A 239-nucleotide genomic window follows, 5' to 3' on the forward strand; every position below is an offset into this window, starting at 1 on the left:
ATAATCCCCGGGGGGAAATTACTAGTTCATTCCTCAGCATCTGTTTTACATATGGAGCTAAATATTTATTCCAACGTCATGTACTTCCTGCTTCTTGAGATTGTGCAGCTGATAAAATGTTCACTTTGACTTTGTCATTGCCGCAGTGGTTTACTTTAAAAGCTAAGAATGGGTTTATTTTAGACTTTTGTTGACACAGTGGAGCATTTTAAAGGATTTACATTATTTATCAGTGACAT

At 35.6% G+C, this 239-nt stretch overlaps 1 protein-coding gene across 1 annotated transcript in view; it reads left to right on the forward strand.

Annotated features, from left to right (window-relative positions):
• supt5h (SPT5 homolog, DSIF elongation factor subunit) overlaps positions 1 to 239 on the forward strand; it is a gene marked incomplete at its 5' end in the record, with an annotated part of 17290 nt that overhangs the window by 9567 nt on the left and 7484 nt on the right.

Source organism: Morone saxatilis, unplaced genomic scaffold (genome assembly GCF_004916995.1).
Source record: "Morone saxatilis isolate NCDOM2014 unplaced genomic scaffold, NCSU_SB_2.0 Contig8, whole genome shotgun sequence".
Lineage (NCBI taxonomy): Eukaryota > Metazoa > Chordata > Actinopteri > Moronidae > Morone > Morone saxatilis.